The sequence below is a fragment of the Pinus tabuliformis genome, chromosome 2_1 (genome assembly GCF_031772625.1).
Source record: "Pinus tabuliformis cultivar Carrire ecotype Pingquan chromosome 2_1, CPIR1, whole genome shotgun sequence".
NCBI classification, from domain to species: Eukaryota; Viridiplantae; Streptophyta; class Pinopsida; order Pinales; family Pinaceae; genus Pinus; species Pinus tabuliformis.
The window spans coordinates 700,049,457-700,068,060 of record NC_142299.1 but is presented as its reverse complement, the minus strand read 5'-3'; positions in this window follow the sequence as shown (position 1 = coordinate 700,068,060).

Here is an 18,604-nt window from a genome sequence, read left to right as displayed (position 1 = left end):
CCCCTTGGTGTTTATCCCATCTTTATCATGCAAGTGTTCTAGTGGTTTTTCTGAGTAGAAACAGGCACTAGGGTCTTATTATTCAACATAAGAAAGCAATGCAATTGTTTGAATGCTTTTTCATATGTAGGTCCTGTCAGAATCAAAACTGGTCAAATTGCCCCATTGGACTGGGCATGGTATTGAACCAGCCTACTAACTAGACTGGTACCTAACCAGTACAAACTGGCCCTAATTGGCTAGACAAGAGACTTAAATTTTTATGAATTTTCTGAATGAATTTTCTTGTACATGCACAACAAAGTTGGTTTATTCTTTTGATGATGACTATAGATGAAAAGTAAACATTTGTGAATTTTTTTTAATGCCTGGAAATAAGAATCCTCTCTTAATTATGACTCAAAATTTATAACTCTGAAGTTGTTATGTGTTTGAATGAAAACTATTTTACAAAATGCTTAAAAGAATTGGTTTGCATCTACATAACAATATTCATGTCTATACTTGTATGTTGGCCATAGGGCTTTAGATTTGGGTTTCTATCTATGTTTACACAGGTATTCTAAGTTCAGAACATAACCATCACTTTTACACTAGAAATTCTTGGAGATTCTATAGCCAACTGTTTGTTCTACATGCACCTGAAAAGGTGTCATTTATTTGCTGAAACTAAGGCGTCTTTTAATGCAATTGACTCACAGCAAGAAGGAAAGCTACGACACAATTTGGATTTGCATTATTTGTATATTTACCTATCTATATGCTGAAAATTTAGTAGTGGGGTATATTATATTCACGCTACCTAGGAAACTTACACCATGTGATCTCATTCCTAATCTCAAACTAAACCTCGCAGCCAAACACTGCTTCATCTCAGGAACAAATTATAAGGACTTTAGGGCTTCAACATCTAGGACTCTTTGGTCTTCATTTTTCTTTGGAGGCAAGGTCGTTTGAAACTCAATGCATGTTATATTAGGATCCAAGGGACCAAAATTGGCATATAAAGAAAAAGCACTACTTTCTACACATGTTTTTATTACCAAACTAGGTGCACCAAACCTTTTTTAAATCCTGAACACTAGTAGTAAAATTATAGCATTTCATAGTAAGCTGTCTTCTGTAGCTGATATCAGAGGAAGAGATTGTTGCAGTAGTAGAAGGAGAGATTACCATGGGAAGCAGAGGGTTTCAAGAAACAAAGAACTGATAAGGGGAGTAGGTCATTTTTCCAGATCGAAAATGTACCATAAAAGGGTTATTTGGGCCCTCAAGGAAAAGAACGGGGGCAGTTTTTCTGAGCATCCCAAACAATAAAAAATTTATCACAAAAGAGGTATTTGGGTCCTCAAGGAAAAGAACGGTGCAAATTTCTCTAGCATGCCAAACAACCGCAGGTGCCCAAATCCGATGAAAACCCTCCCACATTCTATCCTGCAGAAGACGTGCTTGATTAGACCCACTTCCTTTTCACACAGTAAATAAATAGTTTGTTGAGTACCTAGATACAAAAAAACTGAGATTGCTAATCCTATCAATTGCAATTCTCAAAAAGAGTAATGGGAAATTGGGAATCCAAATTTTATGATGAAAAAAATCTTAACCTTATGCATGGCACATGCATCAGAGCTCTGGAATAGTGAAGATAGAGGTAATCAATGGGGAGAAGAGGAACTTATGTCTTTCAATGTTTTACAATTCTAACACATCTGTTAACACCCAGGTTGTTCCCTATGACTCCCAAGGGAATACGGCCGGGGTAACCACTAACCAATCTTTGGATCACTGTTTCTAGCCAAACTGTGATCAGAGAGGGCTCTCTCTTTATGATTTGTAACTGTTTATGATAGGGTTTTAGGCTAGCTATTATGCACAGGTTTTGTTTATGTTTTGGTTGAAGAGTTTCTTTTAGGTCTTATGATGTAGTATTCAAAGAGTCAAATATCATTGGGCAATGGAGTCTATGGCTGTATAGGTGTCTAGAAACCTTGAGGTGAACTGGTGCAACTTACAGGGCCATTTGGATACTTCATAGAACAAACTTTGATTTATAACACAAACAGGTGAAAAAACCAGTGAAAGCAATTAAGAATTTTCACTAAAGTATTCGAGTATTTCCACCAAACTAGGTATGAGAAACAGATAGATGCCTCAGGAGCAAAACTTGAATCCTGGGGATGTCTATCACTGTAAAAGATATAGTTTTAAAGTGCAGCAATTAAGAATTACACTTCATTCACTGTATCTGAAGAAAACATGGATAATAGCTCAGATTGAGTTCAGGGTAATCAGTGATTAAATCCTGTAACTATTCTTCTACTTTGCTATTAAGTGTAAAACATTTAAACAATGAAAGAGAACAAAAGGCTCGAAAAAACATGTAACACAGAGATTTAAGAAAGACTTATTGTTTTATGAAACACTCTGGAATCCTGCAACATTCACCATCCATCACAATGCATCAAGGTACGCCAAGCTTCAGAAATTCCATTCACCCTTTGTATTATTTCTCTGAGAATTTTACAGCAAATGAGATGCCCAAAATGAAAACCACAACAACCCCTTCAGCTTCTGCGAGGGGTGAATATATACTTGCGATTGTTTACAAAATATCTGAGTTCTAAGTTATCTCAGACTTTAATATTCTCACCAACTTTTGAGATATTATTATCAGAAATTTATTACCGCATTGAATACAAGATAAAGGCGTCTTAATGTTCTGTCAGAAGATATTTTGGCCTTTGGGATCTGCTGAGTCGGTTGAGATACTTTGATTAAATGCTGGGGAACCCGACTTTATGGCTTGTACGCTGTATTTTGGGTTTGTCACCTGTGATTTTGACTGCTGCTGTGGTGAGTAAATAGCTCTGCTGAGTTGGCTCAGCATCTGTCTCTTCCTTGTAGATTTTATCTATCAAAATTCTGCCTGTGCATGACTGCCCATAAACTGGAGAAAAAACCAACCTCACGGGTTCGGGCCTGATAAGATTACCTGTGTCAAATTCCTCCACTCTTCCTGTGTGGGCAATTGGTGTCTTATGATTGCCCCCAAAGTTTCATCTGCCTCTGTATACTTAAAGAAATTTGGTGGGGTATCAAACAGGTGATCAATTTCATTCATAATAAAGAACAGGTTATCCACCCTATCATACAAATTCTGCCCTGTTGCTGGCCCTGTTTCAGCTGAGGTACTGGGTTGTTTTGCTATTTGTGTTGCAGCCTGCGTATCAACCCTTTTGATGTAATTTTCCAGAGTAAGCAGCCTTCCTATACTGCTTAATATGCTGGGGAGGCCTCTGTTTTGCAATGCCACAAATCTGTCCAGGAATTTGTTGATCTCGGTCTGCATATCCTGTGTTCTCCTCTCCAGCGTTCCAATTAGGCTTCTTAGTGTCAAGACTCTTTTAACTACTGAAATTGTTTCAGTCCTGTTAGTAATTCCCATGGTGGCTAGTTGAGAGCTAGTTTTGTTATTCAAAATATTGATCATTCTACTGGCAGCATCTGGCATGTGGCCAAGGCTTGCTCTTGCTCTCTGTACCTCCCTGTTTGCCTTCGTGATGAGTGCTATTTGCTCATCCATAGTCTCAATATACTGCCACTGATTGGTGATGGATCGACCAATGTTACCCCAGAGGACTGCTTTCAATTCTGCTGTTACTTTTTCTAGTGCAAGCTCTTTTTCTAGTTCAGCTATTCTCTTTTTTAGAGCTTTTACCTCTCTTTCCTTTGCTGCCTCATTCTGCTTGCTTTTGTCAAATTTTTCATTCACCTTGGTCAAAGACCTTTTGACTTCATCAAGCTCTTTCATTTGGGATTCAAGAACTTGGATCTCAGCTTGCAGCTTCTGCATATCCAGAGTAGGAGTTGGCTCTGTTGTTGGTGTAGTTGTTGCTGTGGATGGCACTGTAGGCCCTGCCTGTTGAGGAGGAGGAGTAGTTGTTGGCTGGACTTCCTCAAGGTTGATTATCACAGGAGGAGGCTGGGAGGGTTGGCCCTCTTCTTTTTGTTTCATAGCTGTCTGTAATGCTGCCTTTGCAGCTTCTGATTGTCCTAGCTGGTCTTGAGTCCGAACCAGCTCCTTGTACAGGGATATCAGTAGGTCTGTAGCATCCTTTTCCTGCCTTTGCTGGGCAACTTCATCTGTTTGAGGATGAATGGTAGCTGGAAGCTTGATTTTCTTTCTTAAGGCCGCCAAGTCTGCATCCCTTAGCTTCAAGAGTTCTTGGATACCCTTAACATCTTTAGGATCATGTCCTATTTCTATAATTACCTCTTCCAAGGACTTGATCCTGTTGTCCTTGGCTTGTGATGATGCTCTCTCCAATTCCAGCTGAGATGCTGTGTTATCAAGGCTGCTCTTCAATTTGTAGTTCTCCAACGTTTCATCTGCCAAGGAGGCATACACCATTTCACCAGTTTGTTTATGTAATTCAATCTTATCCATAGGGTGTATGTCTTTGGCCAGAACCTCCATGTTGATTCTTAGGTAATCCGAGGTAGATTGAGGATGCAGCGTTGTGGGCATGAAGTGACTCATGATCATCTTGCATTCACTTACATCAAAGGCAGACATGAGTCTTTGCTGATTGGTAGGAGCCAGGTTCAGCAAATGATTGTACAGCTGTACTTTAATAGGATCACTCCTCCTCTTAATGTCAATAAATTGCTGTTTGATGCTTGACTGTCCTTCTCTGTGCTGGCTGGAGGAGCTGACCTCTCCTCCCACGGCTCTATCATGTTCATGCTGAAATGAACTGGCTGAAACTTCTCCGCTGGGTGGGCCCATGCCCATTGCTTGCCTCACTGCTATGTCATCCTCTTGAGAGTCATTTAGTCTTTGTCTTTTCTCTCCCCGATTGATGGATGAAGTCAGGGGAGTCTCTCTATCCCTTTTCCTAGTTAAGTCCTCCTTTTGTGGGGTTTGGAGGACTGAGGTATCAACAGTAGTTTCTGCCCTAGGAGGCACTATTGTCTGAGCCTGTTGCTCAGTGGAGCTTGGAGCATTGATCACTTTTTCTTGCTGCAAGGGCTGATGTTCACTAAATTGTTCCTCTTCCTGTTGCTGCCCGAGTTCCTGCTGCTCCATCTCTTCTTGCTGCTGTAGCAATGTATCCACTTGTTCTTCTGTCAATGGAGGTGGCTGTTCCACCTGCTTCCCTTTATCCTTGCTTGCTGTCTGTGGTGCTTTCTCGGCAGTTTGCTGCTGTGCTGTTGATGATGTAGCAGCTGCTCCAAGTTGCTTTTTGTAGGAGAGGGGCACCTGTCCACAAGTTTCCAAGTCAGCTTCCTTTTGCATATTTCTAGCCTCTCTCTCAAGTAACTCTTCATTAGTAATTTCCTCCTCTAGGGTACCCTCTTCCCAATTTGATGCATTGGCATACTGTTCAATCTCGGGTTGTCTCTTGTGTGCATAGCTACCCAATTTGTATCTAATCCTCCTGAGGGAGATAGAATGATTGGGGTCATAGGGTATCCATTCAAAGCTGGTTTGCAGTCTGAGGCCCTCCAGGATACTGTCCGCCTCCTTCCACCCTTCCTCTTTTCTGTTATATAGGAAAGAACCCAGCTGGCTCCTCACCTTTAGCTGTGACTTCTTGTTCTTGCTCTGAAAATGCAGGTAGTCTGAGTTCCCAAACTGTCTGAAATATTCCAAGGCAAAAAGCCTCATGGGGACATACCTTGGCAACCTAAAAGGGGTCAACTCACAGCCATATATCCTGATGACTGTGTGGTTTTGGTAGAAGTACCAATTACCAATGCTGTAGGACTTATTCAAATGGAGAATTCTTCTCATGTCATCAGTTAGTCTAGGAGGAGGAGTACCATGCAATACTGTCATGACTGGATAAATGAATAAGTCAATAAACTCAGTGTATGTGTAAGGTGATACAGAGGTATGATGAAAAACAGAAGTCCAGAACACAACTGATCTTGGATTTCCCTGGGCATTGAGTTGCTTCAAAGGAAAAGAGAAGGTGGCTGGCTGATAGAACAAGAATAGATGGTATATATATGAAGTATACCTGAATAGTCTTTCCCTCTTCAAGTTCATAAACTGCTCATGGATTTTATCTGCAATGTAGGTTGCATAGTCATAATGTACAGCTGGGGGCTTACCAGGAGAGAATATAGACAGCATTGCCATTAGGCTATCATCCACATCCTCCATTCCCCTGAATCCTAGGACATAACTGATTAAATCCACTAACATCCTGCCCAAATCATTCAAGTAGTGATACCCAATAGGAGGGGTTCTGACTGATTCAGAGCCTGGTCTTACAAACAACTGATTGATTTTAATGATTTGGTCATTTGACAGCTTGGTCCCTTTGTTTATCAAATTCTGCATAAAGATGGGGGCCAATTGCTTGGCAGTTTGGAAGTGCAGCATTCCATTTATACTCTCTGGGGTAATCTGGAACAGGATTGAGCCTGTGGGGCTGATGACAGCTCTTTGGTTTGGGTCATAGCATTCCTGGCAGCTGTAGATCAGTTCTGGCATAGGATTTACTTGGGGAAGGTTGTAGATGGGCAAATTTGAGTCCCAAATTCCCAAGATGTCTGCCCCACTCAGGTGCTGGGCTTTTAACTCATTCATCATCTGGATATTGTATTTGGTTCCCATAGGGAACCAGTCCAGCATTTGGTAATCCATGTCTCCCAGAGCTTTCCATGCTAATTCCTGGTGAGGAGCATTGAGGGGCTTGATATTTAGAGCAATAGGAGTCTCCATGATTCTTTGAAGTTCAACAATTGTAATAAAGTGGCTTGTAAAAGCACCAGCACAGAACAGAAGTGCTTTTTGTAAGAATAGTCGTGAAATTTAAGTATCAGAGGAGGAGTTTATATAGCAGCAATTGAAATACTGCTTATACTAGGAGCCAAGGCTACTGTGGGTGTCACTATGCCCTCTTTCAGCGGGTGAATTGAGGTCAACAAGGAATTTGCCGGGAATACGCAGTGAACGCTGTTTTTTGAGTGAAATTATAGGTATTATGGCTTGGCTGGTGTTTTTAGACTTCACAGTTACAATTGTGGACGTGCAGAGGGAAATGGGCGGTGCAAATATAGTTTGTAAGGTGTCCTTAGCCTTATGAGCAACTTAAATTTCAATAACAGTCGTATGGAGGGCAGAACAACGGTAAATACCTGTTAATTGACGAACAGAGGTTGCGCAGGCGTGCACGGTTGCTGCTGAGGAGGTCGCCCGGGTTAACTCAGCAGGTTGGCGGAAATTCGAACGTAAACGGTCATGCAGAGAGAACAGTGGCGACAGGAGTGAAAAGTGAGAAAAACACGGCTTTTTTGGGTTAATATGGACTTTTTTATCATTTTGGCGCTTTTTAGTGATGACGTCAGCATGACGTCATTGGCGGGTTAAGGTGAGCTGACGTCAGCTGACGTCATCGGGTGACGTGGCGGTAGACTATTGGTCCAAGGGGGCGATGAGGTGGCAGCCATGTCAGCGGCCAGGTGGACGAATAGCAGGGGCGAGTACAAGCGAACGTGACGTGGCGATGCATTGATGGGAAACAGGTGGCGGTTAGGACAGTAGCGGTTACGGTTAGGGCTAGCCGCTACGGTCTCTCGGGGCGGTTTAGGTACGGTCTCAGAACTGTCAGACCCGGCTCCGAGAGTCCTTAACGTTTGACGCGTGGAGAAGCCCTGACGTGACGCAACGTCACCTTCTCGGGCGGTAAAGGACGGCTACAGGGGCAGCTCCGATATCGCTGTGGATCGTCGGATCTCAGAGACTTGATCCGACGGTGGGCGGAGCGGCAACTTGCTTAGGTTATATGCGCGGCGGAAACTTTGGGTTTATGGGTTTTTCATTGGTTTTTCATAAAATCAAACTACGCGCTAACCCTTTGGAAATGCGCCAGAGGCGGGTTTTTGACTTTGGGTAATTTTTGCAGAGGTTTTTAGGGGTAAAAGAGGGTTTGTAAGGGTTTTTTCAATACAAATGGTGGTTTGAGGAGCGAGTTGGTTTGTAGCAAGGGGGAGTGGGGTGGGACAGGTTCACCAAAGTGACCAGAGGTCATTTTGGTCCCTTCTGAAGAACATATGGCTATAATGCCAAAGGAAGGGGTATTTATAAGATTTTGGGGCTTTATACACCATAGTGTTAGTATTATTAGGGGAAGGGGTAAGATAAGGGAGCTATATAGTAGAATTAGAGGTTAATATGAGTGAGGGGAGCAAATGAAGGGGATTTTACTGAGTTTATGTAAAGTTGATTTAGTTTTGAGAGTAGATCAAAATGAAAAGATCTTAGACAAGAAATGTGGCTTCTGAATGAACTAGAACCATCATAAAACCATGATCTCTCTTCATAAATCTCAGCTAAAGAAAGGGAGTGTTAGTAATGGAATAGAGGGGAAGAGGGAGGTTAGTTGTGCTCCTTGCTGTAATTTGATGGATTTAACCACTTTGTCCATTGACAGATTTTTGCCTTGGCAAAACACCTCTTGACATATGTGTAATGGTGAAAATACCTTTTCTGCAACCACAACTGCTTACCCAGCTATTTTCCTAGCATTTTTTGTTTCTCCATTGGAGGGTGCATTTAGGCTTGCAAACCCTTACTTGCCTTTTCTTTTCTTTGGCTTTTTTTTTTTTTTTTTTCTATCTACTTCTACCCTTATCTCTTCCAAGGTCCCAGATTAAGCTGTTGGGAACCTTTGCTTCTCTACCTAAACTACTTGTCTGCTAAGATTAAACAGTTTGGACAGACTTCTTTCTCTATTCTATAACTCAAAATTGAACACATGGCATGATCCAGATTAGACTGTTGAATCATCCACAAAATTGAAATAAAGGTCTTCAATATTTGAAACAGATTACACACCTCTTGTTCCCTAGGAAATATGGGATCTTTGTAATACCAAAGCAGAGCATATTTGGACTTTCCTTGGCCAATCATGAAATATGAAACCTATTAGTATAGGTATCCAACAGTGGCTCCACATGGGGATGGTTTTTCTTCTGAAAGACCAAGAACAGCAGGTCAGATTGCCTTGTTCTTTGACTGCCCATCCCAGTCTTTGAAATTTGCTGCAAAAATGTGTCAAAATTGTGTGCTTTTTTCTTGGAAGACCTCTGATTCTACTTGCCTCTAGCTGGTTGGTGAATCAGTTGGGAAAACTGCTTTTTACAATCTAAAACAGAAAACAATATGTACATCTGCATATATACAATGAATCCTTGGATTCCACTCATAGTGAACAGTCAAAGTAGTGCTTCAGCATCCTGCCATTGACAGGACCTTCATCCAAGTCAGTTTCAGTCAAACTTTTGAGGAAGTAGGTGTTATTACCTTGCACTGCTTGGACAGCAAATGGTCCTTTCCATAAAGAGTCAAACTTTCCATGTTTCCCTTTCTCTTCTCTTCTTGCATCCCACTTTAAAACTTTGTCCCCTATATTGAAATCTTCTGCTTTGGTTCTTCTATCAAAGGCCTTTTTCAGTTTCTCTTGTAGTATCTGTACTCTGCTGAAAACTTGTTCTCTGGTCTGTTGTAAACAAATTATCTGGTTAATCCTTCTTTGCATGTCATTTGGCTCTGCTTGGCTTTCTTGCAGAAGTTTCATAACCGGCACTCCTAGTGATGACGGAAATCTGGCCTCTAATCCATAGACTAACTCATATGGGCTGGTCCCAATTGATCTTTTAGTTGTTAGTCTGTCTGCCCATAAAGCATTTACTAGTTTCTTATGCCAGTTCTTTTTGTTCTCTTCCAGCACTTTCTTTATGATATTTATCAAACTTTTGTTTGATGATTCAGCAAGGCCATTTCCTTGAGGATAGTAAGCCGTAGAATGGCCCAAAATAATGTGAAATTTATGGCAGAAGTTCACCATTTTCTTGGATCTGAAGGCAGCAGCGTTGTCTGTTATTATCTTGTCCGGACAGCCAAATCTAGCCAGTATATTGTTTTCCAAAAACTGAATAATTACTGAATCATTTGCTTGTCTGCATGGGGCAGCTTCAATCCACTTGGTGAAGTAGTCTGTTGCTGTCAGAATCCATCTGTGTTGCCCTGAAGATGAGGGATGAATTTCCCCAATGAAATCCAAGCCCCATTGTTGGAAAGGTCTCTCTGTTGCAATGGGCTTCAAAGGGAGTGGCAGCAACTGTCTTTTGCCTTCAAACAGTTGGCATTTGTGGCATGAGGCTGTAAATTTCTTAACATCAGAGAACATAATGGGCCAGTAGTACCCAGCCCTCAATATCTTGTCCACAGTGGACTTCCAGTACAAATGTCCACCGCAATCTCCAGCATGGAAATCTTGCATGATTTTGTTAGTTTCATTCTCTATTAGACAGTGCAGCAAGATACCTTCATGGTTTTTCCAAAGTAAATTTCCATCCATCACACAAAATCTAGATGTTTTCATTTTTAGGAACCTACACTTAGTTCTGGACAGTCCTGGGGGAGCACACATGTTTTGTAACACATAACAGATATCAGAGTACCAAGGAGATTGTTCAAAGGCTACATTGATCTTTGGAGTCGCCAGCTCTGTTTCACTATCCAGTTGATTGATATCTAAGGCTTGGAAATTTGCTTCTGTCATTAATTTGGCTAAACCTTGCCCTTTTATCAGCTTTGTGGGTTTTATTTCAATGTCAAATTCTAGTATATTGGCAATCCATTTTCCTCTTCTGCCCTCTAAGTTTTCTTGGGTGAGAATGTCTTTGACAATAGGACTTGGTACATAAGCCACAACATGGGAGTAAAGGATGTAAATCCTAAAGTCTTTAATAGCTTTGATCAAAGCATAGGCTTGTTTCTCCATAATTTGGTACTTTAGAGGGGCATCTCTGAGAGCTCTGCTGAAAAAAGCAATAGGTTTCTCACTCCCGTGGTCATCTTTCTGTAATAAAACAGCAGCAATAGTATGTTGGGAGGCAAAGGAGAAAATGATAAAGTCTCTGTCAAACTGTGGGTTGGTTAACACTGGGGTTTGAGTCAAGGCCACTTTTATGCTTTCAAAGGCTTGTTTTGCTTCAACAGTCCATTTGACCTTTGAATCTTTCTTTAGCATATTGTTTAGTAATCTGATTAATTCTGCTAAATTCGGGATAAACCTTCTTAAAAAGTTGATTTTCCCTAAGAATCCTTGCAATTCCTTGACATTCCTTGGATGAGGCATTTGTAGGATAGCTTGTATCCTATCTGGATCAATTCTTATGCCATCTTTTGAAATAATGTGTCCTAAAAGTTTCCCTTCTTCCAAGCCAAATAATGACTTCTTGGGGTTTAAGGAAATGCCATATTTCCTGCATGTTATGAAAATCTGTCTCAAATGTTTCAAGTGTTCTTGGTCAGATTTTGAAAAGGGTGTAAGGTCATCCAAATAAATGACAAGGAAATCATGAATTTCCTTAGCGAAAGCAATATCCATTGCTCTTTGAAATGTTGCCCCGGCATTCTTCAACCCAAAAGGCATTTTCACATACTTGAAAGTTCCCCATGGGGTAGTAAATGCAGTTTTGTCTTGATCATCAGGGTGTACTAGGATTTGGTTAAAGCCTGAGAATCCATCAAGCAATGATATCCTTGAAGCCCCTACTACTCTTTGAAGAATATGATCCATTTTGGGTAGAGGGTAGTTATCTTTGAGTGATACTTGATTCAAATTCCTTAAGTCTACACAAAGTCTAATCTCACCAGTTTTCTTTCTTGTAGGGACCAAATTTGAAATCCACTCAGAGAACCTGATTGGTGCTATGATACCAGCTTTGAACATTTTATGTAATTCTTTTTCAATGGAAGGAAGGAGCACAGGATTGATTCTTCTCAATTTCTGTTTGAATGGTTTTTGATTAGGCTTGAGGGGAATGGTATGCTGGATAACAGAGGTATCATAGGACTTTAGATCCTCATAACCCCAAGCAAAAACATCTTGAAACTCTTTAAAGAGGTCAATATATTTGGGTTTTTGATCAGGGGGCAAAGCAGCAGATAGTTTTATTATTTTAGGCTTGTCAGTGGTACCAATGTTACATTCTTCAATTGCTGCATCTAATGGCTGCATCTTTGGTTTCCTGGGGACATCATTTGAGTCAAAAATGTCCTCTAGTGGGGTAAGGCCTGCTGGAAGGAAATTGTCTTTGAGTTGTATGATTTCATCTTCAGCGTTGCTCACCTCTTTACAGTCAATTTGGTGAATTTGCTGAATGTTTTCATTGTCGAAAATGGTTGGACTCAGTAATTGTTTTGCTGTTCTAGGTGACATTGGGTGAGCAGACTGTTGAAACTGTATTTGTGATGGACTTGCTTCCTCAAGTATTTGTGATTGACTTGCTCCATCAAGATCAATATTTAATCCTATGAACTCTTGTTGCAAGGTCAAGAAATTGTTTATTTGCATGTCATCCTCAAATACTTGCCATTCTTTAACATTGTTTGGAATAGAGGGTCTGTATTTGACCTCGGCTGTGAAACAATTATTGGGTTCTAATGGGAATTTGAAGGTGCTGGCAAACGTTGCCAAGCTGTGTGCATGGAGATTGTGGCCCCTTGAAATTTTTGTGATAACAAACTCAGAGAAGGTTTCTAATATTTCAATTACAGCAGATCTGTAGGACCTCAATCTTTTGTCATTGGTGACAAAATGTCCTTTCACTTGTTGAATTACTAGATCAGAGTCTCCCATAATGGAGAGTTTAGGAGTTTGTAGTGATTTTGCTAGCTTTAGGCCCAGCAAGAGAGCTTCATATTCTGCCATGTTGTTAGTGCACCTAAAATTCAATCTGTAAGCCCTGCCTTCTGCATAGCCTTTCTCTTTGTTATATATCCACACTCCAGCTCCTGCCCCTAACTTGTTGACTGACCCATCAAATTCTAGGACCCACAGGGTATCTTGCTGGACAGAAGATTTAAAGTTCTGTTCATGGGATGGCAATGTGAGCAGGAGTTGGGGTTTCTTCCCCCATTTGTTTTCTAGGACAGCTTTATCATTTGTTTGACAATCTTTAACGACTAGAGGAGGGTTAATGTGTATTGTTGGGCTGATTGATGTTTGGCAGGTGCTACTTGTCTGATCAATGTTTTGTTCTTGTATGAGTGTTTCGGTCCTAATCTTATTGTTTGAAAGGTCTGCGCTATCATTGAAAAGGATGAAGGAGTCTATGTCCGAATGGACAGCATATATTGGAAAATTTTGAGGCTTTTCTTCACTGCTGACCATATACTTCATGAGTGTTTCCCTATAAAGTCTTTTTGGTTGCCCAAAGACATAAATAGTTGCATATGACATGTCTAATTGCAGGGAGCCTTGGAGCTTGGCTCCCCATGATCTTGATAACAGCATCCCATATTTGGGTGGGATATCAGCAACTACAACATCCATTAGAATAGTCTTGTTGGGATATTGAACCAGAGACACACACAAATCTTTTATTAGGCCTAAACATTTGACTTGGCTGGAATCAAAAGAAAACAGGTCTTTGTATGGTCTTGTTATATCCAAGTTCAATCTTTCCATGACTGCTTTTGGCATAAGGTTGTGAGAGGCACCTGAGTCAAACATTGCATTGTGCAGTATTTTATCATGAACATGCAAGCTGACATAAAAAGGTAAAACCCCTGTGACTACTATTTTTCCATCTACCTCTGGGCCAAACAGTAATTCTGGAGTGTCATCTAGCACATTTACATCATCTTTGCTATTAGTGAGTTGAAGGGAGTTCTTTATCTGCTGCTTGCATATGTCATGCTTGGCTAGCTCTGAGAGGGGGATTGCTATCTTTAACTTGCCAATCTCTGTACCTAGGTCAAAAGGTTTGTCAACTTGGGTTTTAGAGTCACGGATAGCAGTCTTTTCTTTGTTCCCTAAATCTCCTTGTTGGATTTCATCTTGATTTCGAAACCTGCCCCACATACTCATGTCTTGAGGGGTAATGTTCGGATTTGGGTGGGAGGACGAGGTTGTCGTGGGCTGTTGTAGTGGGGACAGTAGTTCAGTAACCTCCTCAACCACTACTTCTTTTGTAGGCACGTTTGTGTTGTGATTAGGTTCTGTGACCATGGTTTCTTTGGACTGTTGTTTCTCCTTTGCCTTTTCAGGCTGATTTACATTTACAGTCCTACTCCTTAGTTTATATTGTTTATGGACTTCATAGACAGCAGTGTCATACCCTTGTTTAAAGTCAAAGGATTCTCCTGATTTAGTTTGGAATGTTTTGCTTTCATCCTCCTCATGGTCTTCTTGTGTTAAGAAAACATGGGTTTTACCATCCAGACCCATTAAGTTAATTTCAGGATCTTCATTGAGCTGATTGTCTGTGGAAGTTTCTGCATAGTTTTCTTGAAAAGGGGGTCTAATATCCTGGTCAGCACTTGTTTTTCCTATGTTTGGGTTCTGATTTCTCCTAAAATTTGGGTTTCTAGGAGGGTTTCTTTGTGATGCTTCCCATGATGATTTTCTTTCAACCGATTCCACTCTTTCACCCAATCTCTTCATGCTGTTTAGTATTGCATCCAGCTTCTGATCAAAACCTGAGGGCTCTTCTCTGAAGCCAGCCTTCTTTTCCAGCTTTGCCCTGTTTCTCTTGGCAATTAGGTTAGCCTCTACAGTGACTGCAACTCTTTGAGCTTCTGCAAGGGTTGGAGGATCTCTTTCTTTCAGCTGATAGGCCATATCAGAGTCAAAACCGTCAGGGAAGTTATACAGGGCCAAATCAGGAGGGGGCCTTAAGTTCTGGGGGATAGCATTATATACATTGTTAAACCTAGCACAATATTCCAAAACTGTTTCTTGGGGACCTCTTTTAATAGTGTTATATTCACCGAGTATGTGGAGTGGATCTTTCTTTTTCTCCCATCTGTTGGTAAACTCTTGGTAGAGGACCTCAGGGGTTGCAATGGAATTTGCATTCAGGGATCTAAACCAAGTTCTGACATCCCCAGTTAAGCTTTGAACAAAAATTCTCATCCTGACACTGTCATCATCTATTTCATAGGTCTCAAAGTGGTCTTGCATCTTCTTAGCATGCTGGACAGCTGTCAAAGGGCCATGGGAGTCAAAAAATGAGATTTTGGTTTGGTAGTCTTGGGGTAGAGCTGGAGCATTGGCTGGTATCTGCAGAGGTGCATATCTGTTAGCCATGTTTATGGGGTTTATGGGGTTAATAGGAACAAATGGGACAGCTGGGATTACAGGTGTAACAGGGTTAATAGGATGGGTAACAAGCGGGGGGCTGGTTAAAAGAGTATGTGCAGATGGTGAAGATGGGAGAGGAGGGCTTTGAGGTGTTGATGATGAACTAGGGGAACTAGGTGTGGAACGGAAAAGGACTTTGCAAGGAGTTGGAATGAGGATAGGTTGGTGTGAACTTATATCTGAATCAGCAGGCTTCTCCTGCTTTTGCTGTCTCCTTATGTTCTTTGGAATGATATTTGGATTATCAACAATGATGGGTTGATTAGGGTCAGGGTTTGCCCTAGTGTGCCTTGGGTTTCTTTTGGGAGCCAGCTTCTAATTTCTTTTGAATTTGTACAAGAAGTTTATATATATGCAAGGACTGGATGAAAATTTTGGAATGGCTATATATTTTCCAAAGCTAGGATTAAGATTCCCTAATCAGCTCTTCCCTAAAGCTGTTCCTGTGTTAGAGAAACAGTTCTAAGGCCTCTTGGCTAATTTCAGGCTTGATGGCAGCTTTGGGAGATAGATAGTAATTGAAAAATTTTAGGAACTCCCCAGCGGAGTCGCCAATTATGTTAACACCCAGGTTGTTCCCTATGACTCCCAAGGGAATACGGCCGGGGTAACCACTAACCAATCTTTGGATCACTGTTTCTAGCCAAACTGTGATCAGAGAGGGCTCTCTCTTTATGATTTGTAACTGTTTATGATAGGGTTTTAGGCTAGCTATTATGCACAGGTTTTGTTTATGTTTTGGTTGAAGAGTTTCTTTTAGGTCTTATGATGTAGTATTCAAAGAGTCAAATATCATTGGGCAATGGAGTCTATGGCTGTATAGGTGTCTAGAAACCTTGAGGTGAACTGGTGCAACTTACAGGGCCATTTGGATACTTCATAGAACAAACTTTGATTTATAACACAAACAGGTGAAAAAACCAGTGAAAGCAATTAAGAATTTTCACTAAAGTATTCGAGTATTTCCACCAAACTAGGTATGAGAAACAGATAGATGCCTCAGGAGCAAAACTTGAATCCTGGGGATGTCTATCACTGTAAAAGATATAGTTTTAAAGTGCAGCAATTAAGAATTACACTTCATTCACTGTATCTGAAGAAAACATGGATAATAGCTCAGATTGAGTTCAGGGTAATCAGTGATTAAATCCTGTAACTATTCTTCTACTTTGCTATTAAGTGTAAAACATTTAAACAATGAAAGAGAACAAAAGGCTCGAAAAAAACATGTAACACAGAGATTTAAGAAAGACTTATTGTTTTATGAAACACTCTGGAATCCTGCAACATTCACCATCCATCACAATGCATCAAGGTACGCCAAGCTTCAGAAATTCCATTCACCCTTTGTATTATTTCTCTGAGAATTTTACAGCAAATGAGATGCCCAAAATGAAAATAACAACAACCCCTTCAGCTTCTGCGAGGGGTGAATATATACTTGCGATTGTTTACAAAATATCTGAGTTCTAAGTTATCTCAGACTTTAATATTCTCACCAACTTTTGAGATATTATTATCAGAAATTTATTACCGCATTGAATACAAGATAAAGGCGTCTTAATGTTCTGTCAGAAGATATTTTGGCCTTTGGGATCTGCTGAGTCGGTTGAGATACTTTGATTAAATGCTGGGGAACCCGACTTTATGGCTTGTACGCTGTATTCTGGGTTTGTCACCTGTGATTGTGACTGCTGCTGTGGTGAGTAAATAGCTCTGCTGAGTTGGCTCAGCATCTGTCTCTTCCTTGTAGATTTTATCTATCAAAATTCTGCCTGTGCATGACTGCCCATAAACTGGAGAAAAAACCAACCTCACGGGTTCGGGCCTGATAAGATTACCTGTGTCAAATTCCTCCACTCTTCCTGTGTGGGCAATTGGTGTCTTATGATTGCCCCCAAAGTTTCATCTGCCTCTGTATACTTAAAGAAATTTGGTGGGGTATCAAACAGGTGATCAATTTCATTCATAATAAAGAACAGGTTATCCACCCTATCATACAAATTCTGCCCTGTTGCTGGCCCTGTTTCAGCTGAGGTACTGGGTTGTTTTGCTATTTGTGTTGCAGCCTGCGTATCAACCCTTTTGATGTAATTTTCCAGAGTAAGCAGCCTTCCTACACTGCTTAATATGCTGGGGAGGCCTCTGTTTTGCAATGCCACAAATCTGTCCAGGAATTTGTTGATCTCGGTCTGCATATCCTGTGTTCTCCTCTCCAGCGTTCCAATTAGGCTTCTTAGTGTCAAGACTCTTTTAACTACTGAAATTGTTTCAGTCCTGTTAGTAATTCCCATGGTGGCTAGTTGAGAGCTAGTTTTGTTATTCAAAATATTGATCATTCTGCTGGCAGCATCTGGCATGTGGCCAAGGCTTGCTCTTGCTCTCTGTACCCCCCTGTTTGCCTTCGTGATGAGTGTTATTTGCTCATCCATAGTCTCAATATACTGCCACTGATTGGTGATGGATCGACCAATGTTGCCCCAGAGGACTGCTTTCAATTCTGCTGTTACTTTTTCTAGTGCAAGCTCTTTTTCTAGTTCAGCTATTCTCTTTTTTAGAGCTTTTACCTCTCTTTCCTTTGCTGCCTCATTCTGCTTGCTTTTGTCAAATTTTTCATTCACCTTGTTCAAAGACCTTTTGACTTCATCAAGCTCTTTCATTTGGGATTCAAGAACTTGGATCTCAGCTTGCAGCTTCTGCATATCCAGAGTAGGAGGTGGCTCTGTTGTTGGTGTAGTTGTTGCTGTGGATGGCACTGTAGGCCCTGCCTGTTGAGGAGGAGGAGTAGTTGTTGGCTGGACTTCCTCAAGGTTGATTATCACAGGAGGAGGCTGGGAGGGTTGACCCTCTTCTTTTTGTTTCATAGCTGTCTGTAATGCTGCCTTTGCAGCTTCTGATTGTCCTAGCTGGTCTTGAGTCCGAACCAGCTCCTTGTACAGGGATATCAGTAGGTCTGTAGCATCCTTTTCCTGCCTTTGCTGGGCAACTTCATCTGTTTGAGGATGAATGGTAGCTGGAAGCTTGATTTTCTTTCTTAAGGCCGCCAAGTCTGCATCCCTTAGCTTCAAGAGTTCTTGGATACCCTTAACATCTTTAGGATCATGTCCTATTTCTATAATTACCTCTTCCAAGGACTTGATCCTGTTGTCCTTGGCTTGTGATGATGCTCTCTCCAATTCCAGCTGAGATGCTGTGTTATCAAGGCTGCTCTTCAATTTGTAGTTCTCCAACGTTTCATCTGCCAAGGAGGCATACACCATTTCACCAGTTTGTTTATGTAATTCAATCTTATCCATAGGGTGTATGTCTTTGGCCAGAACCTCCATGTTGATTCTTAGGTAATCCGAGGTAGATTGAGGATGCAGCGTTGTGGGCATGAAGTGACTCATAATCATCTTGCCTTCACTTACATCAAAGGCAGACATGAGTCT